Source organism: Lissotriton helveticus, chromosome 3_1 (genome assembly GCF_964261635.1).
Source record: "Lissotriton helveticus chromosome 3_1, aLisHel1.1, whole genome shotgun sequence".
In the NCBI taxonomy this organism is placed as follows: domain Eukaryota; kingdom Metazoa; phylum Chordata; class Amphibia; order Caudata; family Salamandridae; genus Lissotriton; species Lissotriton helveticus.
Window position 1 is genome coordinate 1583127870 of NC_136061.1, and position 26514 is coordinate 1583154383.

A 26514-nucleotide genomic window follows, 5' to 3' on the forward strand; every position below is an offset into this window, starting at 1 on the left:
GGGGTGGTGATGGACAGAGTCTCTGAATTAAGCAGAGTACTCTCACCCAGTCAAGAGATCAGGGCTAGATCCAACACCGTTTTTTAGCTCATTGCACCATCCCAGTTTCAGAACCTGGCTGTATGCAAATTAGTCTGTCCCTGGCCCAGTGCATCATGGGAACAGGGCAGACCAGACTACAAAAGCCAATTCTTACACTGGGAAGGAAACAAGCTTCCGGGGACCGGTTTCTGCCATTTCAGGCGTCTTCGGCCCGGCTTGCTTGAATCCTGATGGTGCAATGAGCAAGGGACTCACATCTGAGTATACCCTTCCACGCTTAGGGTGGACAAAATTATTTACAACAAGGGGTGGTGATGGACAGAGTCTCTGAATTAAGCAGAGTACTCTCACCCAGTCAAGAGATCAGGGCTAGATCCAACACCGTTTTTTAGCTCATTGCACCATCCCAGTTTCAGAACCTGGCTGTATGCAAATTAGTCTGTCCCTGGCCCAGTGCATCATGGGAACAGGGCAGACCAGACTACAAAAGCCAATTCTTACACTGGGAAGGAAACAAGCTTCCGGGGACCAGTTTCTGCCATTTCAGGCGTCTTCGGCCCGGCTTGCTTGAATCCTGATGGTGCAATGAGCAAGGGACTCACATCTGAGTATACCCTTCCACGCTTAGGGTGGACAAAATTATTTACAACAAGGGGTGGTGATGGACAGAGTCTCTGAATTAAGCAGAGTACTCTCACCCAGTCAAGAGATCAGGGCTAGATCCAACACCGTTTTTTAGCTCATTGCACCATCCCAGTTTCAGAACCTGGCTGTATGCAAATTAGTCTGTCCCTGGCCAGTGCATCATGGGAACAGGGCAGACCAGACTACAAAAGCCAATTCTTACACTGGGAAGGAAACAAGCTTCCGGGGACCGGTTTCTGCCATTTCAGGCGTCTTCGGCCCGGCTTGCTTGAATCCTGATGGTGCAATGAGCAAGGGACTCACATCTGAGTATACCCTTCCACGCTTAGGGTGGACAAAATTATTTACAACAAGGGGTGGTGATGGACAGAGTCTCTGAATTAAGCAGAGTACTCTCACCCAGTCAAGAGATCAGGGCTAGATCCAACACCATTTTTTAGCTCATTGCACCATCCCAGTTTCAGAACCTGGCTGTATGCAAATTAGTCTGTCCCTGGCCCAGTGCATCATGGGAACAGGGCAGACCAGACTACAAAAGCCAATTCTTACACTGGGAAGGAAACAAGCTTCCGGGGACCGGTTTCTGCCATTTCAGGCGTCTTCGGCCCGGCTTGCTTGAATCCTGATGCAACGGTCCCCGGTAGCTTGTCTCCTTTCTGGTGAAGAATTGGCTTGGTAGTTTGGTCTGCCCTGTTCCCATGTTGCACTGGGCCAGGGACAGACTAATTTGCATATAGCCAGGTTCTGAGCTGGGATGGGGCAGTGAGATAAATAACGGTGATGGATCAAGCCCTGATCTTTGGACTGGGTAAGAGTGGTCTGCTTAATTCAGACACTCTGTTCATCACCACCCCCTTTTCTGTATCGTTTTTGGCCACTATAGGTGTGGCAGGGTATACTCAGACATGAGTCCCTTTCTCACTGCTCCATCAGGATTCAAGCAAGCCGGGCCGAAGAGGCTGAAATGCCAGAAACCGGTCCCCGGTAGCTTGTCTCCTTTCTGGTGAAGAATTGGCTTGGTAGTTTGGTCTGCCCTGTTCCCATTTTGCACTGGGCCAGGGACAGACTAATTTGCATATAGCCAGGTTCTGAGCTGGGATGGGGCAGTGAGATAAATAACGGTGATGGATCAAGCCCTGATCTTTGGACTGGGTAAGAGTGGTCTGCTTAATTCAGACACTCTGTTCATCACCACCCCCTTTTCTGTATCGTTTTTGGCCACTATAGGTGTGGCAGGGTATACTCAGACATTAGTCCCTTTCTCACTGCTCCATCAGGATTCAAGCAAGCCGGGCCGAAGAGGCTGAAATGCCAGAAACCGGTCCCCGGTAGCTTGTCTCCTTTCTGGTGAAGAATTGGCTTGGTAGTTTGGTCTGCCCTGTTCCCATGTTGCACTGGGCCAGGGACAGACTAATTTGCATATAGCCAGGTTCTGAGCTGGGATGGGGCAGTGAGATAAATAACGGTGATGGATCAAGCCCTGATCTTTGGACTGGGTAAGAGTGGTCTGCTTAATTCAGACACTCTGTTCATCACCACCCCCTTTTCTCAAAAACCATGGGCGCTTTTACAGAGAGATTAAATGACATAGAGGATCGCATTGTGGTCAATGAAACAGAAGCCGTAGCCACAAACGAACGAGTCGAAGTTACTGAAGCACAGGTTGAGGACATTAGATGGAAGCTTGAAGATTACGAAAATAGGCTTCGCAGGAACAATCTACGAGTGCTAGGAATTCCGGAAAAAATGGAGGGTGAGGATTGTCTCACCTTCATTATACAACTATTACGAGATACCCTTCCTGAACTAAACACCTGGGATTGGGGATACGAGGTGCAAAGAGCTCATCGGGTTCCACTATCCTTAAAACCCAAGGCAACTACAGGTAAATACCCACGAGCAATACTAGTGTACTTCGGAAACTTCTTGCTTCGACAAGCCATTGCGGAAAAAGTCACTCCTGACAAACATCGCAAAAAAGATTCAATATCATATTTCGTACGCCCTGACTTTTGCCACTGGACTGTTGAAAGGAGGTGGCGACTCAGGCAACTCATCAAACCATTTATAGAGAAGAAGGCAGTAGTATATCTGAACAATCCTGCGAAACTAAAAGTAATATACAAGGGTCAAACCAAATTTTTCACTTCCGAGGTCAAAGCTAAGGAATATCTAGAGAGCCTATGAAAAAACAAGTGAAAATATATGAGAACAAGTTGGGGAGATATCTGCAGTAGACATGAAATAGACACGAAATAGATTTAAGTTGTCGGTTTCTTACAACCAACTCAAAAAAAAATTCTGAACATAAACTGGCTTATCCGAAAAATAGATTAGATTAGATTTACAATCTTTAATTACTAATCTTCTTACCTTTTCATGCTTTTTTCTACTCTTTAAGTCACATTTCCTCTTTTTCTCCGGTAATGTTTATTCTATTCTATTTTAGTTTTGTACACTTAAGAATGCATGCTTCACTAGTCCTGATTGGAACATGCTAATGCATCACTACAGACTCTCATGGAGTCTCAATGCCTTTTCTGGGAGGTCAAGGGGAGGGGGGGGGTGGAGAGGAGAGAGGAGGGTGGGGGGTGGGAGCCAGGGTGCACGGGGTGCACAGGGTGCACTTGGTGTAGGGGGGGGGAGCAAAAAAATATAAAATGAGCAAAAATGATACTACTGAAGGAACGCTGATTGATGAATGCCACTCAAAAACTAGTATAGTTAAATGGGCAGGTTAAACATAGGATGTTGGAATGTGGCAGGTCTAAACGACAGAGGAAAGAGGGCCCAATTTTGCCAAATAATAGCTCATAGTTCTTGGGACATCATCTGCATACAAGAAACCCATATCCCAATAGGAGAGATCAACCAACTGAAAGTACCAGGTTATCATATATTAATTACAACAACGCAAACCACAAGAATTAGGGGGGTCACAATTTTAGCAAGAACAAGATTAGGTCGCCCGGTACGTAAAAAAGCTGACGATCACGGACGATGGGCCATTGTCCAATTAGATCTGGGAATTACAATATGCTCCATTTATGGCCCTAATCTTGACGACCCTATATTATATAATGATTTGGAATCGGAATTAGCATTATGGCCAAGTACTCTGATTCTCTGTGGCGACTTTAATTTAACATTTGATCAAACCCAGTCTCTTCAGAACCATTATACGTACACCGGGCGGAAGCCCAGAGTGTTCAGAGCTGTACTAAATCTGATCCAGACCCATAATCTTCAAGATATATGGTTGTTAAAAAATAGTAAGGATCCAGGATACACATATTTCTCTTACCCACACAGGAAATATGTTCGCATAGATTACATCTTTGCAACTCCAGATATCGCTCTGAATGCTCTGATCTTTAAGGACCCGAAGACAATCTCCGACCATAATTCTATACATACTACATTGGAAGTATCTGGTTACAATCGGGTCCACACACAATGGACATTCGATAGGAAACTATTAGTCAGTCAAGAATATATATCATACATAGCCCAATGGACCAAAGAATTTTTTGATGCAAATCAATATAGTGCTTCACGCTGTAACGTATGGGATAGTTTTAAGGCTGCATTAAGGGGGGAAACTGCTGCATTTGTTGCTAGTCGTAAGAAAGAACGAATGAAAACTCATAACCAATTGATAAACGAATTAGTACAGCTAGAATATAAACATGCCAACCAAATACATCACGGCAAAGAGGCTGAGGATACCCTAAGAAAGATCCTAGTACTTAAGGCAGAGATAAATAATGAGCTTACGGTTAAAGCCGCAGAAACTATCCAAGCTTATCGAAATAAATCATACGAGATAGGGGAAAACGTTGGGAGACATCTTGCCTTAAACACACGACAGACACAATCTTACAACACTATACAAAGTATTGTTTATAGCGGGTACAAATATACCACCCAGGAAGAAATTGCTAACTGTTTTAAAGAATATTATCAAAAATTATATCAGAATGAAGATAAACAAACGGCTGATGAAACTAAGGAGTTTTTAGTTAGCTGGCTTAGCGAGACTAACATGCTACAAACTGTTGATGACGATACAAGGAAAGAACTGGAGAAAGAAATTACTAGAACAGAGGTTGAGCTGGCAATAGCGGAACTAGCCGCAGGGAAAGCAGCAGGACCCGATAGGATACCACTAGACCTATATAAAATACTAGGTAAAATAATAATTCCATTCCTCCATGATCTATTCCTAGGCGTCCAATGGCATGGAAAACCTCCAGAGTCATGGAAACAAACAAATATAGCAGTTTTCAAGAAAAAGGACAAACCCCCTGATTCAACAACATCATACAGACCGATTTCGCTGATTAATTCAGATTCTAAAACTTATGCAAAAAAAATTTCTAACCGGCTTGCCAAGTGCATAATACAATTAGTGTCTCCCTGGCAGCACGGGTTTATACCAGGCAAAAGCACCACTGACCACATACGCCGAGTAATAACACTCTTTGATATTATGAAAATAGAGAAAGGCCAGATGTCCCTTATATTATTAGATGCCGAAAAGGCTTTCGACCGGGTCTCCTGGCAGTTTCTCTGGGAGTTACTAGCCCTTAATAACATCGGCCCGGGGTTTATAAAGTCAGTAAAAGCCTTATATGTAGAACCTAAAGCCAAAGTCTTGACAGGTGGTAGCGAATCCGAAAGCATAAATATCCAAAGAGGCACACGACAAGGGTGTCCGTGCTCTCCACTTTTATTCGCACTCTATATCAACCCCTTAATCATTAAATTATTAACATCACCGGCGATAATACCAATAAAAACCGGCATATATAATACTAAAATTCTTGCCTACGCCGATGATGTAGCGATTTTAACAACTAATCCTACTGAGGCATTAGTCGAAATAGAAGCAGTCACTAAAATATATGGTCGCTATTCAGGCTATTCACTAAACCAGGACAAAACGATGGTAGTTTGTACCGATAATACACCATATACAAGCCAATATAGAGTGGAAAACGCGAAATACCTATGAGTTAACATCTCACCTAATACTAACAACATCATCACGCTAAATTATGATCCCTTAATTACAAGAATAAAAAAAGATCTTCTCAGAGTCAATAACCTTCAGTTATCCATAATTGGCAGAAGCAATTACATAAAAATGACAATATTTCCAAAATTACTATACCTATTTCGTGCAATTCCTATTCTAATCGACAATACTTATATGAAGAAGATAGACCAAGCAATAACATCATTTATTTGGAACTACGGGAAGACAAGAAGGGCCATATCCAAGTTAGCGCTACCGATAGCCCGCGGTGGACTAGCAGTACCAAATTTAACCTATTATATGTGGGCTGCTATTTTACAACAAATGTCCTTCCTAATTATACCTAAAGGTCCAGATCATAATACATTACTGCATAGTATCCCTTCTATCTATGAATTGACATTAGGAAATACAGCTCGAGGATTATTGCTAAGACAAATCGAGCCCTCATACTACAAAAAAATTAAATTTAAAATAGTTACAGATGCTTTTAAAATTTGGACTAGTGTCACTGAAATACTATCAATACCTAAATGTACAAAATATACACCTCTATGGCACAGTTCGATAATCCCCCAATATCTCAATGATAACATCACTAAACGATGGGAAAATTTAGGTATTATCACTATTGGCGATTTTCTAAATTCAGATGGAAGAATAACTTTTAACGAGTTACGCCTTAAATATCAAATCCACCAAGCGGATTATTTAAAATGTATCCAAATCTTCACAATACTAAGACAAGGTTTTACAAATATGGAGCTACAGTCGATACCACTCCTAGACTTGATGTCAAAATTATCAGTCAGAATCAGCGATATCTACGGGATCCTCTTAAACAACCACCCGGATGATTTAGAAAAAATAGAAAAAAGCTGGGCTGATAAATTAAATAATCCCAACGTTGACATAGATATGGTGCTACAACTATCCTCTAAAGTTTTACTAGCAAGTAACTTAAAAGCCCAAATCTATAAAACGATCTGCAATGTATATTACACACCTTTTAAGCTATTCTCATGGGGCAAGATCAGCCATGATAAATGTCCTAGATGTGCACTTGGCCCCGCAGACCTAGTACATATGTTTTACGACTGCCCCAAGTTGAAACAACTAAAGGAAAGTATAGTTAAATATTGGATCGAGATCTTCGGCCGTGAGATCCAAACTTCATCAACATTGTTCTTATTAGGTTTTGATAGCTCCCTAGAACTTAGTAACCCAGAAATTTACACGACCTATATATGTACCGCCATATACAGAATTATTTTAGCAGCTCGCTGGAAGGATACTGAGGCCCCTACATTCCAGGGATGGATTAATAGACTTTTAGCAACATATAAACAAGAAAAAGCCATATATGAAACTAGAGGGAAAAAATCTAGAGCTAAAGGGGAATTGATTTGGTCCCCAGTGGCTAATTGGTACGAACTGCAAAGGGTCTGAGGCTAAAATTAGTCATAGTAGCGTAATAGTGATGTCACTACTATATACTATATAGAAGTATGAAATGAAAAAAATGAGTATATATTGTATAATGCTTGTTCTTTTTTTTTATTAATTGTTTGTTTTTTTCTTTTTTATTATTTGTTTTCTTTGTAGCTGCTTCTTGTTTAGTCATTATCATACTTGCCACATCCTATAAATTGAACTCATATTAATATTTACATTTAAACTATGTTCTCATCCTACGTGCGTTCCTATATGATGAAAAATCCATTTCTTTTCTATGTATTATAATATGTATACTATAACATATGTTCAATTACGTATATTTTGAATATGCTCAATAAAAATTTATAAAAAATAAAATGTTAGGACACACAAAGCATGCAGTGCTAAGTGTATGTATATCGTGTGCATTTGTGACATGTAAGGATGGAACCAAAATTATGCTGCTCCTCCTGCCACTATGATATCCCAGTTGTAGCCAAAGATACACGTGTTTAAAGTTTTTCAGTTGTTAGTAGGGCTGTCATGGCCTTTGGCTTAAAAACTCTGGTAATAAACGTGTTGCATGTGATATATCTGCAATGGTCGTCGCAACAGGATGTGGCTGAGTGCACCTGTATCAGAGCAGTTATTCAGTGACAATGCAAAAAACCTCAAAATAGTAGTAGGTAGTTTGGTTTTTCAAAACTTTTCTAGTGCGCCCCAAAGCCAACACTGTTGGATGAAGGAGGTAGATAACAACTCCTCTCTCACTGAGCAGACTCGAAGTGCAGTATCCAACAGACTCCATCACACTCTTTGATGACTAGACCCAGCTATCAGGAAGGGGGATGCAGGAATAGTTTGGAGCAGGTAAGACAGTATCTTTTGTGCAATAAACCAGCTTGCCACAAGTGAAAAGGGGAGAAGAGGGAATAGGGGCACTTTTCAGAGATACATGTGAAGAGTCCATCTTCGAGGTTTAATTTTAAGTAATCTGGCTATATTTTTGTGGCAATTCCATTTGGAATATCAGATTCAGGGAGACCCAGGATTTGTTGCTTCATTCAGAGAGACTAATGTGTATCCACTTAAATCCCATTTAGACTACAGATATTTCTTTTAATTGGAATTCTTATGTGTTTATGTTTTCATCCATTATAAAAATATCCCTACTACGGATGGTACTTTGCATGTCACAGACAAGAGTGCGAAATATACATACTTATACATTGCTCTGTAGTTGAGATGCGTCCAGCACCTATTTGAGTTGTTTTTAGCTCTGTTCATTCTTGGCGGGCTCAATTGAGATTTCGCTATTCCAATAGTTGTAAAACTTTACATGGAAATGGAATTCCTCTATTGCATGACCATGGTCGTACATAACCCTTCTCTGAAATGTCGAGCATTTGACGGCAAACAGTTGCCTTCAAGCTTAGCTACGCACCGACATTGCAGGATGCATAGAAATGGTAAAGCTCTTTCGAAGAATAGTAACAATCAGCATGTGTAGTGATGGCTTTGAACAACATATGGTGCTTTAAAGTTCATTTCATCTCACATCTTTCACACACAGGTAAATACATTTAGAAGCACCTGATAAAGGTTTGGCATGCAATTTATGGCACTTTGGTGGAATTTACGATTCCGGCCCGAATTTTACGAAATAGTGCCGTAATTTACGATTACGGGCCGGAAATTCCGATTACGGGCCGGAAGATACGAATTTTGGCAGTTGGTCATGTTAGCCAAGGGTAAACACCTGTTCAAGTGCCTACCATCCCCCACCATTGATCAGCTGACACACTGCAGCCAATCCCAGCCCACCAACATGGATGAATGCAAAGCAGACACAAACAAACCATTTCAGGATGTCACTGAATGTGTTCGTAGCACTGCCCCTTGCCATGTGGCAAAACTACTTGAGGAGGAGGAGGAGAGCAGAGAGGATTTTCAGGCAGAGGATCAACCTGTTTGGAATGACCAGCCAAGATGTAAGGGCAGGTACCGTTTCCCACCAGACGTCATCTTGGATATGGTCTGTAAGTGGGAGCAGGAACTTGATTCTGTGACCTGCTGCTCACATGCAATACCAGCATACCTCAAGATCCTTTCTGCCCTACACTTCTTTGCCACTGGGTCTTTCCAAAGGGTCACCAGTGACCTTGTGGGCATTTCCCAGGCGAGCCAGTCACGGTGCTTGCATCAGGTACTGAGATGCATCACTGCTAGAGCCCCCAACTACATACAAATGCCACATACACTGGCCATGAGACAAACGGCAGCAAGAGATTTTTATCTCCTTGCACAATTCCCACGTGTGCTGGGTGCAATTGACTGCACCCATGTGGCCCTTCAGCCACCCTGCCACATTGCACACATCTTCTGCAACAGACACAGATGGTATTCCATCAATGTGCAAGCTGTCTGTGATGCCAGTGGGAGGTTCATCGACGTGCATGCAGTGTTCCCAGGCAGTACGCATGACAGCTTCATATTCCGCATGTCACCTCTTTCCCGGCGTATGGCTGCAGGAGAATTTGGCAACATGTGGCTACTGGGTAAGTACCAAGCACTAAAAATGAGTGATATGTGCCATGGAAATGTCTGAATGCCCCCAATATTAACCATTGTACAAAGAGAATCATGGCCCAACAGACACTGCATGTACGAACGTATAGATCATGATCTGTGCAAGTCAAAAAGGGAAATGTTAACAACTGCCCTTTCTTCCATCCTCAGGCGACACTGGCTATGCACTCTCCCCACATCTCCTCACCCCTTACAGGCGTGCAAACACTGTACCTCAGCTTAGGTACAATAGGGCACACATATGGACTCGAGCCATCATAGAGCACACTTTTGGGATGTTGAAGTCGCGATTCAGATGTCTCCACCGTACAGGGGGTGTGCTGCAGTACTCCCCAGAAGTCGTGTGCAAGATTATATTAGCCTGATGTGTTTTGCACAACATTGCTTTAACGCATGGCTTATACATGCCTCTGGAACCTCGGCTAGCTCTGAATCTGGGGAACCGGGCCATTGCACATGACGGACGGCAGGGTGTGCAAGTCCGTGAACAGCTCGTTGCCACGTTTTTCACATGAGCAACCTGTAGTGTCATGGACAAAATGTGGTTTGCTGTCTGTTGTCAATGATGAAACTTGGATAGACACAACAGTGCCAATAAATCCCACCCTGAGACGACTTTGCAAGCCACACTAACTGCATGCAAATCACAGCCGCTGACAGTAGTCAAAAGCTGGAGTGTGCCTCAGGTCATGTGCCCATGTCAGTGATCAGTGTAGTGGACATCCCTAAAACCAAGTAATCACGCTGATGACAAACAATACATGTCCTGAGAGACATACCTGGACCACATAAGGATGGGTCACCAATTCACAAAAGGTTGCATACTTAGGCCTGGGACCTCAACAGATTTGACTCCACCACAAATGATGGGCCCTGAATGTGAGTGATGATGTAATGGAAGAATCAGGCACCATGGGGCAGATTTACAATAACTGGTGCATCCCTGCATATCAGCAGGGATGCACCAGTTATTGTGCCTCACAGCAGACACCCCTAGCGCCTCCATGGGGCAAGTATAGACAGAAGCGTGACGCATATGCTGCCATAAAGGTGAAGCACTGCTCCAGCAAGACAAGCGTTGACCCTATGCCTAACATGCTGCGTCAATCCTTACGCCTTCAACAAGCAGGCGTAGGGTTCTGACGCAGCATGGCCATTAAAGTGACTGAGTGAAATATTTTAGATTTCACTCTGCCACTTTTAGGAGGCGTTCCTGTGCTGGAACCCCCCACCCCCCTGCACAGGAACGCTCAACTGTGGCGCAGGGCGTTACAACATGACACATTTCCTAGATGCGTCAGGTTGAAAATAAACCACAGCATGGCGTTGGCTTTGCCCTGCGTCACAAAAGTGACTCAGCTGTGGCGCAAATGTGGCATACAGGGCTCATAAATCTGCCTCCATGTGTCTGTGACATATCCACACTGCTCCACACCAATGTTATGTAACACATCACACAACTCTGATACTGAGCACTCAATATGGACTACATGTCCCATAATGCAAAGTATGAGAAAATGAAACTGGGGTCTGATGTTATGTCAGCTCCCCCCCTGCCTGTGCAGAAATGTCATGAAATTATCTGTTCCCCCTTTAGATACATATTCATGATTCACACCTGCACTGTCATTTCACTATTTACTAAAACAGAACAACAGGATGGCAGTGGATTTGATTTCTGATTGTGGATGGACCATGATGAATTCAAAATGGCTGCCAATTACTTCCTGTGATGTATTTCCTGTCTCCCACTTCCTGTATAACATCTCTTGTATGATATAATGTGTTCCAGGTCAATTTCGAAGTGGAGAACCGGGCCTTATGGGCCGAGCGGCGCAGGGCACGCCTAATATCTCCGGGTTCACCTGCCTTGTCAGACAGAGACACAAGTCACTCTGTTAGGCGTAGAAAATCATGTTTATTAGCTGCAGCTAAGCACAGTTATCCAAGAAGTACAACTGTATATTCTTAGGAGACTGTCACTTAATTCCGTGGCGCACAATCTTTTATAGCACAAATATTTACAACGCCTACTCCCTATACATACAAAGCTGACAAATAGGAAGAGTTTCAAAACAAGCTATCGAGTATCCTGAATACGCCCTTCTTTCAGACCCCGTGTTCACTCCTCCCCTCAAGTTAATCAGTGTTAGTGCCCACAATTCAATTTACAGGTGGTAGGACGTGTTCGTATGCCTCAAAGGATAGTTGTGTAATAGGAGAATACAAGAAGAGAATAGCGAAGGCCAGTCAAATAAGATAAAGTAAGAAAAGAATGGTGGGACCCAAACAGTCAACTAAGACAAGGATCAATCAGTTTAGACATGGATTAACAAACTCGGCCAGACCCTGAGAATGATTTCGTAAACAAGGACAAGGGGTTACTTTTTAACAGAAGAGACGCATAGCAGCTGGACAAGCAAAAACACTCCGTTCGCCGTGTTGCCTGGGTGAGGGCAACACAAAATGGCGACGGGCACAAAATGGCGGCTAAATACGTAATGTAGTCGAAAACCACAGAACCTCAGGAGCTTACGGCGCAAAATCGTAAGTTCCGGTGTTGCAGCGCAATGCGCATGCTCGTATACGACGCTCCAGAACCGGAAACTACGTTTTCGGGCCGCAAATAAACTGGAACACATAATTTCATACAGACAATGTTATACCGGAAGTGGGAGACAGGAAATACATCACAGGAAGTAGTTGGCAGCCATTTTGTGCTCATTCTAAGTCATCCTCTATCACTGATCAGATTCTCAAGCATCATGCTGCTCTCATCAAACTTATTTCCCCATAATGGCTGAGGACTATGAGGAGAGAGCACCCCCTTTCTCAGAAAGGGAATTGGACATCTCGGTGGAGAGGGTGCTGAAGAAATTTCTTCAGCTATATGGGGACCCTGAGCACCAGCTGAGCACTGCAGCCCGGCGGGCCAGGCTATGGGCCAACAGCGCTGCAGTACAGTGGGAGTGACCACCCGGAGTGCTAGGGTGTGCCGCAAGCGCTGGGAGGACCTAAACGCTGGGTCCGTCACAAGGCTACGGAGCTGGCTGGCCTGTCCTCCCAGCACCATGTACATCGTCCTTGCCTCTCCCCACTATACAGGAGGGTCCTGCGAGCACCTTGGCCGACACTCCATGCTCAGCTGGAGGAGCATGAGCAGCAGAGACCTAGTAAGTGCAGCAGTCACCTAGATTAAAGAAGCACACTGTGGCATATGGACTGTACACGGCAGAGTGCATTTTGGGAGTTGTAGTTTCCTTATGACAACTGGGTAAATGAGCCACACTTGTGCATTCATATTGAATTCTGCTCTGCCAGCACCACTACCATTGAACCAAGGAAATCATAACTGATGTGTGCATTGGATGAGCAATGGTACAGAGACTGTCCAGTGTGTGCATGGCAGGCCATAGGGTATTGGATGCTGTTATTTGCATTGCACCTGTAGAGTTTGGCTTCCAATTGAGACAGATCATCATGTACCATCGAGTCAAGACAGACTTTGAGATCCTTGCATCACTCTTAAGTGTTTCTAAATTTGCAAGGTGTGTCCACTGACAGACGTCTCACCCTCAGTGGCCTGTATGCCATTTTACATGTACAGGTAGCTGTCACAACCACCCACCACTGTTCACCGGTGTACTGCACTACCTTTCAAGTCAACTAAGCCAATATGTGGCACTGGATTGTCTGATGATGTGTGGGGACAGCAAAAGGCTAGACTCACAATGTAGCTAGAGGAGTAGTCCAGACCCTATGTGGATGTGTGACCCACATTTGGCTTGTCCCATACAATGCTACAAAGCAGATGACACTCGTCCAGACGTTAAATAGCTGCAAATCCATATCTATGGCCAAAATCAATTATATCTGGACTCTTCATGTTCTCCTTTGGTGGACTGTTCTTTGAACTGGCACATGTAGCAGTGACAGGACATACAGATCACAAGAATGCCCAGGTTGAGGTTTGGCCAATACATTTGCGTAAGCCACAATAATACACATGAGATGTCCATGTCAAACTCAATTCAGTATATGACAGTGAACATATATGTAATGTAAGTTCATTAACAGAATGGAGTTTGGGAGCTCACTGCCTCACAGTCCCAGCACAGTTTGCCCCTTTGCATCCTGGTAAATGCAGAACACAGCTCAAACTTACTTCTAAATTATCTGAAGTCATTCACCAAAGTTGGTGCAGACATTGCTGTATATCTCCAGACACGTGTATCTGTATTGAGTGCTTCATCAGTAGAGAGCAACAGTTTTAGAGAGCAAAGAAAAAAAATCCGGGGTTGCTGTGTGCCTGTGAGTGGTACTGTGACCTGAGAGGAACTTGGCAGAATATCCAGCAACCACAGATGATTTAGAAGTAAGTTTGAACTCTGTACTGAATTTACAAGGATGCAAAGGGGCAAACAGTGCTGGGACTGTGAGGCAGTGTGCTCTCAACCCCCATTAAGTCCATAAAGACTGAGGGGCATATTTACAAGGCACTAGCGCCTCTTTTACACCGCCATTGGGTCACTTTTGTGACGCAGCGGCGGAACAAACAAAGCGCCATGGTGCTGGGTAATTACAACATGACACATCAGGTGCAGGAACGCCTCCTAAAAGTGGCTGAATGAAATCTTCAAGATTTCACTCAGTCACTTTTAGGGCCATACTGCGTCAGAACTCTGCGCCTGCTTGAAGCAGGTGTAAGGATTGCCGCAGAATGTTAGTGATCATGCACCGGCATGATCACTAACATGCTGCCCCCGAGCCTTGCTGGAGTGGGGTCGCACTTGCCACGCCAATCCAGCAAATGACCGCTATTCCACCAGGGATGCATCACACATCTGCCCACGCAAGCGCCACGGTGTGCCGCATTGTAAATGCGGCGCATCAGGGGTGGCCCACAGGTGGGCAGATGCGTCACAACTCTTCTGGCACACCTCTGCTGATTGGCAGAGATGCGCCAGAAGTTGTAAATCGGCCCCTGACAACTGTAGAGTGTGATCAGAGGAGAACAAAATCTGACCTTGGCTCATCTATGTATGTGTATCGTCTTGCATGAAACAACCACCACATCAGGATTTTGCTTACAATTCTGCAGTCACGGCTGGTGTGACAGAAGATACGCAGGAACAAGTCCGGAGCAGTTTGCCGGCAGCTACACCCTCTTTCCACCAGCGAGGAAGAGGAGGAGGAGGGCCCTTTACATCTGCAGGCCAGGGGGTTGCGCCCACCCGGGATGAGGAAGAACAAGACTCTGGTACTACGTCCTGGGTGGAGGCTGTGGACATTGTAGGGGGGGAAGGACCGGACACCTCGGACCATGATGTGGTGGAGAGCTACTCACCACCCACACACTCATCACCAGTGGGTCACGAAGAGGAGTCCCCGGGGCAGGCCAACATTCAATCTGGGCCTGCCACCTGCCCCTCTCTACCTTTAGAGTCCCCCATGCCATTGGGGGCTCCAGCTCGATCCCCTGAAACCTGTCCCCCTCCTCGTAGTCGCCAAGCCGAACAAATCAGGTCCGGACCAGAGGCACCACATCCCTTCTATCCCCCCACGACCCCTCCCGGTGTTGTTCCTCCTGTGGCTGTGCCAGGGGACTTGAGTTGGATGGTCGAGGGTCAATCTGACAGGTCCGCTCGCATGTTGCTACAAGTGTGTCTGGAGATACGCTCCATGAGAGCGGACCTTGTCCGATCAATGGACAACCTTGGCACACACATGCAGTCCCTGTGCACAGCCATGTCGTCTTTTGTCTCCCAAATCCCTTCCTATACCACCGTCAATGTGTCCCCCTGTCCGTTGCCCCACACAGTTTCCCCCCGTAGTCCTCGTGTATCACGTCCCCACGTGGTGCCTGTTCCCGCACAAGCCAGCCGTGTGGATGTGTCAGACCCTGAGGATCTAGACATTGTGGTCCTGGAGGATGACCAGAAAGACACGTGACTTTTGGACTGGGACATTGTTCTGGACGAAGCTTTCTTTTTCCCCTTGTTAATAGACTGGTTTCCCTGACACTCCCTGACGTATTATATTTGTTTTGGCCCACCCCAATCCAAGTTCCCTTCTCCATCTGCATTAAGATCATCATTTGTTTTTCTTTCTCCCTTTCAAACGGACGTTTTTGTTCCTACATAAATATCTTTGAGTAATTGTGCTTTGTTTAACTTGTTTGACTTCATTTTGAATGTCTGTTTCTAAAGATGGACATATATTTAGTGAGTCATATGCTATGCATATAATAACGAGTTGCTATGATGTGTTACACTGTAACTGTCTCACACACACACACACACACACACACATGCCTACTTCGTTAGACAGGACATGATACACAACAGGATATTACTTTTGTAGATCTTTATTTTCACGATACACCTAAGAACCCCAAGACATATTACCCACGTGAATCTCACTGGTGATCGTGTTTGCGTTTCCGCAATAGTGGGGGTGATGAACGCGGTGAGGGGTGAGGTTGAGCTTGTCGCCTTCGTGTATGTGGGTGTTGTGCAGGATGATCAAGAGGTGCAGGTGCAGATGGTGTCCGCACATTTGGTGTCTGTACCTGGACAAGGGCTGGTTGGCCAGGTGGTGGAAATGACTGTCCAGAGGTTGGTGGTGTTTGTGCAGGTGGTGGGGGTGGTGGGAGTGACTGTCCAGAGGTTGGTGGTGTTTGTGCAGGTGGTGGGAGTGACTGTCCAGAGGTTGGTGGTATTTGTGCAGGTGGTGGGGGTGGTGGGAGTGACTGTCCAGAGGTTGGTGGTGTTTGTGCAGGTGGTGGGGGTGCCTGTTCAGGGTTCTGGTGTGTTTGTGTACCTTGGCTGTGGTGCTGTGCAGTTGGTGTTACAGGTGTGGGGATGTGCTGTCCTGCAGGCCGATATGATTGTTCCCCTCCCTGCGTTGGCCGTGAAGGTAGAATTTGGATCACTCTCACCATGCCCTCCATCATCTTCATGGCCAAGGCATGGCGTCTTGCACTCTCTTCCCTTTGGATGGATATCAGGTCAGTCATATTCCTAGACATTTCTTGCCAAGTGCTATACATCCTATCCAAAGCTTGGCACACCCTGTCCCCCCCCGAGGGAATTGGACCATGTCCTGCAGGGACCCTAACATGACTGACAGGGTAGCCCTTATGGCACAAATGTCCTGCCTCACATCTGCCTGTTGTTGATAGAAGTCCTGCTCCCACTGGCCACCATCGCCACGTGCAGGCCCCCTCTGCAGGTGTCTGCCAGGGATGAGATGAGCAGGTCGAACAACAGGGGGGGTGGCAGGTGGAAGACTGTGGGCAGGAGAAGGATGCCCAGGGGATACCTGCCACACAACAGGGCTGGTACTTCCCACAGATGGTGGAGAGGATGGCAGGGATACACTGCGTAGGGAAAGGGGGTAGGGGAACTACCATGTCGGTCCCGGAAGTGAGGGCTGTGAGGGAGTGATATCTGTGATTGGATGTGTGTGAGCCGTGGCTGGTTTGATTTATGCCGAGGACATGGCATTGTTTGTTTGAGAGGAGTTAGACGAGTGTTGCTTGGCAGAGGATGTGATGCCGTGAAGTCAGTATTGTCATCCCCGGAATCAATGGATATGTGCTCATCCTCCTCCTCAAAGCCAACGTCCTCATGATCTTGATCCTCCTCTTGGGCATTAGTTGCTGCCGACATTACTGCCTGGAGGATCAGGGGATTCTCCCCTCTGATTCGCCGTCGGCCAGCACTGGTTGTCGGTCTGTCAGCCTCTCCCTCAGCATCATCTGAAACACAGAGGTTGCAACCGTATTAGTGATTGACCAGGTATTACATGTGCTGCGACAACAGGGTTGTATTTACTGTACTTTGCATCAGCAGATGAGGATCATGTGATCTGGTCAGGGTACCACCACAAATGACTGTTCATACCATAGCACTGAGGTGTTACACAGAGATGTACATAATACTAGCAAACTCACCAGCTCCAGCCACAACTCTCCGTCCCTTCGCGTTCCCCTCTGGTGTATCCTGCTGCACCTGTCTCCTCATAGTTGTTGTAGACATAGCTGTCGAGGGTAGAAACTACATTCTCAATGATCTGCATCACCAATTGACAGACAGGCATATGTGACACTCCTGGTTTGTATTTCACTTTGTAAACAACAACTGTTGATTCCATGCAGAAGGGGATCTTGATCTCTGTCATGGCTTAGTTAACTAAGCTGGTGACACACCTCATACCCAGTTTACCTGAAGGACAGGTGCGCGACGGTTTCACAGCTGCAGCCAGGATGTCATGCATCCCCCGGGATGTTGTCCGCTGTGGTGGTCTCATCCTGTCAGCACCTGTGATGAGAAATACATGTGCAGATTTTAGTACAACAGATTGTAGCTATGAGCCAACATGTCATTCTCATTAACCATTTGCGGATAATCAAGGACGATGTGCAGCACGTTTACCTAATTGACTTTACTTGTGGGCACCTGCTCACAAGCAACATTTGACAGCTGTTCACCCATGCAGCATTGACATCAATAAGATGACACATCAACTGACAAACTTGTATGAGAAGGTTACTGATATTTCAAGGAAGGGGATGAATGACCCTGACTCATCTGCATCACACTGATTTCACCTTTACCATTGTTACTAACTTTTATCATGGGTGTAATGTTGTCTGTTAACAAGTCAGAAAGGAGTTCATGTGTGAGATGTGCAGTTGTCAGGGACATGATGTTGCCCATTTGTGCTTCCTTACCCATGAGGTCACACAGCTCATTTTTGAATGAGAGGACACAGATTACTAATGTTCATCCTTGAGTGTTCTCTGTTCCCATACTCCAATTCCAACATCATGGTACTACTTACATGACAACGGATGGTGTCTTGTGCAGCAGACATCCAAACCTCATATGTCAAACACTCACCTATACATGTGAATACGATAGAAGGGAGCCAAACAGAAAACAACATTTGGTTATGATCACACATTGCAGATGAGGTGAGAAGCTTTGAGGCTTCCCGACTGCACTGGATTATCGTGTTGCTCTTCAGCCAATTTATTTTGCAGGTGTAACTGCATGAAGAGTCACCTTAGCAGGCCCTACACCCATCTGAAAGGTACACAACTGGCACCAGTGTGTGCCTCGGCCATACCAATGTAATTTGGATTTAACCATGTACAGTTTGCTAGGGATTCATCCTATCAGTGAATTGCAAGCCTGTTGTGTTTTGGTCAGTTCATATGACACATTGTTGTATTGTATGTCCATTCTGCACACACTTGGCATACATTTTGTGTCAGCCTCACATTTGCCACCAGGGTCTGATCGGCCATGTGTTCAAATCCCCTATGTGAGCATATTGTGATGCAGGACAACAGTGTTATACAACACATAAGGTGGAGGTGAAAGGCACAACTAATGAGCATTCAGCCAAGTTGACTTACCTTGGCCCAGCACCGGAGTAGTGTGTGGTCCCTGGACAGATGTCAAGTCCAACCTAGTAGCAGAATTCAGTGGGCGTCTTTGATTCTGGGTGGACCTCATTGTACCTAAAATGATAAGTGTGTTTTGCAACTTTACATTCCTGCTGCTACATGTGATGCATTCAATTCCTGGCACAGAGGACGAGCACAAGCAGTTGTGGGCACCACCGTTGCAGTAGTGTGTCATACATAATGTAAGGAGTGATCCCACATATCACTTAGAATGGGCCCACTATCTTGATGCTACCTATATCACAATGACATGCATACAAATTCAGAGGTAAGGTCCACTATTGTGTTTTGTTGATGCCCAGAAAATTATCCATCCAATGTACGCAGTACATGACCAACTGTGTGGACTGTGCAATTTAATGTATTTTGGAAAGATTTGAAGTTGGACAGTGTATGCATTGTCAATACTACAGAGACTGGTATCTCACTGTTTGTTTTTCATTTCCATAATTGTGCAATTAGACTTTCTTGATTAGGTCTACAGACACTATTACAATATAGTGTGTACACCCTTTTGACTAGTTGTGGCCCCCAATTACAGGATTGGTTTCCCCAGTGTGGGTTTTTTGGTGAAATACATGTTGTATACCACAATTACAAAGGTATGATGAGCCAAAAATATTTTATATTTTGTCTTTCGCTGTTCACAAATGTCATATGGTAAAGGTGAATGTCCATTGACAACTCCAATTGTAAAGGAGCAGATTTTGCATCACTGGTTGACTTACATAGCTGGGCACTATTTGTCGCTCTGTCGTCTCCTGACAATGTATGCATTTTGACCATCTCCTGGCCAGTTTGACTTACCAGTTAGTGTGGTTGCCATGCCTTCCTCTGTATGTTGCCGATTCCTCCCATTAGATGCGGTGACCTCTGCTACTGCAGTTGTCTGTGCTCTGGCTGGATCTGTCCATGGGTGAGAATAGACAAAAGTAAACAAATGGAAAATGTGCTTGTGGAACGTTTCGGGGATTTGCCCATATCTTCTGCGTGCTAACAGTGTTGTGAAGTACTGCCGCAGACGGGGCAGGTAGGAGCAGTGGTGTGTTGGGGATGTAATGGCTTGGCAGAGTGGAAAATGGACAACAGAATATGTGTATGACATATTTACATCTGATGATACTCTCACCTTCTGCTTTGTGATTTAGGCTGGCACAGGGTGATGTACTTCTTGGAGAATTTGTGGCAGGTTTACAAGCCCCTTGAATAAGATTTACACTGCTGTTGCATCACTTCTGTGACACAACAGTGGTGTACAACTGACGACACATTTAGAATTATTTGCAACGTGACGCTTCTATGGTGAAGCGTCACATTGTGAGGCCCTGTGCTTCATTGAACCTGCGTCGGCTTTGATGTAGCCAGGGTGGGCATTCCTTTGGGATATGCCGCGTACAAGTGATTCAGTGAAATCTATAAGGTTTCACAGAGTCATTTTTCAGAGTCTGCTGCGACACAACCTTACGCCTGCTTGAAGCATGTTTGTTAAGGGCAGTGCATGGACATTATTGGAGTTGCATCGCTCTTGCGACACGACTCCAGAAAAGCCCTCCCTACGCACCATCAGATTCAACACACATCTGTCTATCCCTGCGCCACAGTGCACCACCATCTGAACACAATGCATCCATGTTTGCGCAAGGGTTGAATTGCATGTCACATTGGTACTGGCGCTTCCCTGCTAATAATTGTCAATTGCTACTTTATATTTTTAACTTTATTTAGCATTTCCATATAGCATTGCACATTTTCAGTCAATATGAACAGTTATTGAATTTGCAGGGTTGTGTAAATATGGCTGCAGTATTGTGCCCATGTTTTCTAAAGGGGGGAGGGATTTGCCATTTCTAATGCAAAGGATTCTGGGACTTGTGGTGCTACATACAGAGGGTGACACATGAGTCTCTGACTGACTATATTGTTATATACACTTTGGACAAGTTCCTTAATACCAATGCCAGTGTAACACAGACAATCTTTTCATGTACTTTTTCTTTTCATTCCACTTACCTGGTACCACATAGCGGACATCACTGACAGGCAGCCCATGGACCAAGTGGGGTGTATTGTTGTGAGCATATCCTTCTCCAGTGTGGTGAGCTGGGTGAGGGGTCCAGGGCATGCAGCAGGGAGGATCCTGCTTAATACAATCCTGGAGTATTTCTCCTTCACCCTCTGCCTTTCACCTTGCCACTTTTTTTTATATACTGTACTGTGCGCCTCTCCTCCCCCAAGGCTGAGACAGCAGTGGCTATCTGCTGCCATAGCTCTGCCTTCTGTGCCCCACTGGTGCAGTAGGGTGGGAGTCCATAGAGGCGCTTGTGGTGCCTGACTATGAACTCCACAAGCATGGTGGTCTCCTCTGCAGTAAAGTTCCTTTTTCTCCTCATTTCCATTTTCTGTGGCACTGTGAGCGTTGTAGACACAAACTCTATGTGGACAAACCTGTTCCTTCAATGTGCTCTGCTTTTATGTGTTTTCTAGTGCTGGTCAATTATTGCTAATTTGCTTCAGCTGGAGCGTGGTGGGGGGTGGTAGGCACTGGCAACATTCACCATGGCAAAATGGAGCTGTTGGCTGGGATTGACTGCAGTGTATCACCTGATTTTACCCTTGGCTAACATGACCAACTGCCAAAATTCATATCTTCAGGCCCGTAATTGGAATTTCCGGCCCGGAATCGTAAATTCAGGCACTATTTCGTAAAATGCGGGCCGGAATCGTAAATTCCGCCAAAGTGCCCTAAATTCCGACCCGGCGGCGGAAATTCCGGCCCGGCGGCGGACGTAAAGATAGTAGTCGTAAGTACATTCTGTGAATACCGAAAGTAGTAAGTTCATTCTGTGAATCCCGAAAGTAGTAAGTGCATTCTGTGAATACCAAAATAGTAGTAAGTTTAGGATTTAGTCTTAAGTTCATTCTGTGAATCGGGCCCAGAGTTACGATGTTAAAGCGAACAAAACTGAAACAGAGTGGCATATTTACAAGCCTTCAGCGCTACCAGAACGTTGCTTTTTCTGATGCTCCGGTGGAGCAGCACCATTTTAAATATTTACAAAGTGGCGCTAAGCCACTTTGCAAGGCATAACGCTACCTTGTAAATATGCCCCTTTCCGTCGCATTCCTCTGCGGCAAAGAGGTGTGCAATGAAGGTTGCTGTGGGTGTTCCACCTCAACACCCATTGCTTATTTACACTACCCTACATTTACAGGGCTGAGACAGCACCAATAACTAATGCCAGTGAGTACCAGAAGTTACAATAGAGCAACAATAAGAAATTAATTCCTCATCGTTGCTCTTTTTCATGTGTGCTGCATTCTGCAGAACACACAAAAGGTGCACATTGGCAGGGATACATTCCTGCACATAAACAATTGTATCTGCAGCATAGGCATCCTTGCTACATGGCGGCAGGGTGCCTGTGCTGGCACTCAACATCTTTTTTTGTGCCTAATCTAGGGGAAACACAGGGGTGTGCTGAATTCTTGTGAATATGGTGCATTCTTGTGTTGTGAAAATGTCGGCGCATGGCGCTGCCAAACTTGGTGCAGCTCTGGGCTCTGACATTTTCTCGTGAATATGCTCCAGGGTTTAAAGTTAGCATCCAAACAGTTGCAGTTTAAGAGGATTTTGTTTGGCAGCTTAAAAAATATCCTATTGATTTCTGTTGTGGCATCATTTTGTTCCATTGTTCACATTTTTTGCAGGAAAGGTTAGTTGGTGCTTGACTGTGAAACATATTGCATATCATCACATGGCACACCATTAATCTTGGTATTTTTTTGTGAAACTAGATCTAGTACATGGATAACTTTACCCAAAATTTAAGATGTAATTAAATTATTAGCTTTGAACTGTCAGAACACTTTATTGCCTTTGCTGCACAGGATAGTTTTGTGATGTATTCCTATAGGTTCTGAATCGATCCCCCTATTCCTGACCCTATTCTGGTTAAACAAACCAACAAGTTAACTAACAGTCAGCCCATGAGGCAGAAAACCCCCATGATGCAGATACCGTTATCTGACGCAGTCACACTACGGCACAGGAACGTGTTATCTGATTAGGTCATAACGCTTGCGATCTAATTAGACAAGCGATATTCCTCCAGCCCCTGATAAGGCATACGGAGTTCTCATAACAAATCAAACCTATGACAACCTGGGCAAAACCCTGCGGCCATTGTTTTGATTTCACCGAGAACTTCAGCAAAAGAATGTGCTAACGAGCAAGTCGTATGACATCCTTATTGACGTATCTATGTCCATCCTTACGTCAATCTCGGCACCTTAAAGGTATAAATATTACCGATATTGCCCTATGCAAACACACGCGGTGGTGATGAGACGGAGCAGCCATACTTGCCGAAGCCCAGAGCAGAGCAGACCCCGCTGGCGCAGCCCCGCCTTCCTGACGCGCTGAGAACGAGAAGCTGCTTTCTCCTGCCGAGAAATCCAGCACCGGTGCTTCCGGGTAGCCCTCGCAGGCAGCCTGGAATATCGAGACCAGAGACGAGAGATACCATCCCTCATTCAACCTAGATTCCAGGTACAGAACTGAATAACCCCTCACAGAGAATTCTTTAGTTATTCACTTGGCAAAAACAAACTTAACTTAAACTGTAACTTTCTATTCCCGCCCACGTATTAGGCTTAGGTCAGGTACACGGGGTAGGCGTATTTAGAAACACCAGTTGAGTACGTTTAGTCAAATGTATATGTGTATATAATATATTTTATTCATTTTAAAACATCTTATGGCTTAGAAACCATATCAATGTTTTTACAGTATTATTTTATACTATTGCTTTTAATGTATGCACTTTACTTAGCTATAAGTATTGCAATAATATCGATCCATTTCTCTTGTATGAGAAAAGAGACTGATCAATAAATAACACCTTTTTATTGAACACGCCCGTCTCTTTCTTTTCTCTACAATCTGATGAGACTAAGAATGCACGTACTGACTGAGTAAAATAAATTGCCTTTTGTTCACACGACTCTCGAGATATACTCTTGATTAGGGGAGAGCAAAGTTGTCATGTTCTATGGTTGTCAGAAACTAAATCCCTTCTTGTCTAATCAGGGAAGTTAAGTCCTTCCTGAACATTCGAGAAAGTTTCTAGTGAACTCTGAGCTAGCTGGCAAACCCAAAACTTTAACTGGCATATGCATCAACGTTCGTAAATACCAGTCGGTAATACCGAAAAATAACGAATCGCTAATATGAACATGCAAACCGCGATGCATCAAAGTAATCGGTAAAAAATACCGAGTCGGTAATAATCGCTAATAAAGAACGAGTAAACGCCAGCGCGAGTAACAAAAACCGTATTCGGAAATACCGAGTCGGTATTACCGGATCCGGTAATAGCGGAATCGGTAATACCGAAAACGGGAAAATAACGCGACGCTTCGGAAGCAGGCTGATGACATCACAACCAGGAAGTAGGACACCCACGCTGCATTCAGTGTCCGGAGTTGCACAGAGGAGGAGGCAGAGCTCAGGAGCTGAGGTCCCACACTGAACCAGAAGCAAGCAGGAAAAAGGTAGCAGGACAGGATGGAGAAGGAGGCCCCCCAGCATGGAAAGGACACATCCCGAAAGCGAAAACGAAAGTTTTCAGATAAGGAGCTGGAAATCCTCATACAGAGTGTGAGCAGCAACCATGATCGCATATTTGGCAAGTTGTCGCTTAAGGTGCCAGAGGCAGAAAAAAGGAAGATGTGGCTGCGCATCATGGACAAGGTGAATGCCTGCGGAGTCACCCACCGCAGCATCGACGACCTAAAAAAACGATGGTACGACCTGCGTAAGAGGGCCAAGGAGAAGATTGCGCAGAGGGTCAGGGATGCTGCTGGCACAGGAGGGGGACCATCAAACGTGACGCCTAACACAGACCTGGAGGATCTAGTGGAGGCCACCATAGAACGTGAAGCTGTTGTGGGGGTCACAAGTCTGGACACCTCAGGTGCTGCGGAAGGAGGACAAGGTAAGAGGCATGCCAGCGTAACGATGCAGCGTGTACGTAGTCCCTGCCCACTCCCCCATGCCAGACCCAGTGCACATGTAGCGTTGCCCTACACACACACCCTCACCACTGTGTTGCACCATGGGAGATGTAGTCAATACATGAATGGGTGCATGCCTGAGCCCAGAGATGAATACAGCTGCCAAGGGTCAAATGTCAGTCAACAAAAGTAATTTATTGTGAGATGCCACAGCTATTGTCACATACCATACCATGATATTAACTATGCACTGTTTCACACACAGATGCATCCCCCATCGATTCAGACGACAGTGGCCACCTTGTCATCTCAGAGACGCCAGTGTTGTCAGAAGCGGAGTGCTCAGAGGGAGCTGAAGTCATGTCCTCCCCTTCACCACCACGCCGGACAACACCTCCACCGTCCTCCCGGCCAAAGCAACCACCACCGCCACCGTCCTCCCGGCCGAAGCAACCACCACCGCCACCGTCCTCCCGGCCGAAGCAACCACCACCACCACCATCCTCCCAGTCCAAGACACCACCACCACCACCCTCGCGGACCAAGACACCACCACCACCAGTGCTGCCCACTCCGCAGAGCCACAGAGCAGATGTTGCCGCCCTGTCCGTGATGGAGTCAGATCAATCTTCATCACACCCAAATGTTCCACGCCAGGCTGTCGTCACTCCAACCAGCCACACTGCAGGCGACAGCGCATCAGGCAGAGGGTTGTGTCCCCGGGTCGGGCTGCTGCAAGACCGGTCGATCTGTCCGGAGGGTACGGAGTAGTGGAGGCCCGGATGCTGCGTGTCCAGCGCCTGCAGGGGAGACACATGGGTGCCATGAAACTCAGCATGACACAACTATGCAACAAACTAGGCTACATGATTGCCGCAGTGCGTGAGCACACCACTGCCGTATCTGCGGGCAACAAAGACATCAAGCTGTGCCTGCAAGAACTGACACGTGCCATACTCGCAGGCCAAAGGAGTGAGCGCCGGCGTCACAGGCAGGTCATGCTGGCAGTGAATACCACAAACAAGGCCATCAATAAGCTGTGCAACAGCACGGCTGTGCTGTCACGCAGGTCCGTGTCCCTGCAAGTGGATCTAGGTCATTTTTGTGGGGATGTGGCAAAGGCCCTTGAGAGGGTGACCACTGCAGTGGAGCAACTGCAGCCAGGGTCAGCCAGTGTCAGCAGTCTGGGGGCGGAAGAGGGGAGTGAGGCAGCCTCCAGTGTCAGCAGCGTCTCCCTGCCGGACACCAGCGTGAGGAGGCGCAGTGG